The sequence below is a fragment of the Arachis ipaensis genome, chromosome B05 (genome assembly GCF_000816755.2).
Source record: "Arachis ipaensis cultivar K30076 chromosome B05, Araip1.1, whole genome shotgun sequence".
Taxonomy (NCBI): Eukaryota; Viridiplantae; Streptophyta; class Magnoliopsida; order Fabales; family Fabaceae; genus Arachis; species Arachis ipaensis.
Genome location: NC_029789.2, coordinates 144,914,713 through 144,914,940, shown reverse-complemented (window position 1 = coordinate 144,914,940; position 228 = coordinate 144,914,713).

Here is a 228-nt window from a genome sequence, read left to right as displayed (position 1 = left end):
TTGGCAATATATAATTTAAATAATAACATATAATTTAAAATTTAATTTTTTATATTTCATATTTTGAAACCTTGACAATATAATTAAAATGTCTTTTTTTTTATATATGTCGTTAAACAATCATTTAAAACTCAACTTTCATACAAATTAGCTCTTGATGATATTTATAGTTGAAAAAGTTCATTCAATTAGTATAGTTATTATGAAAAAAATTAAAGCTAATTTTAA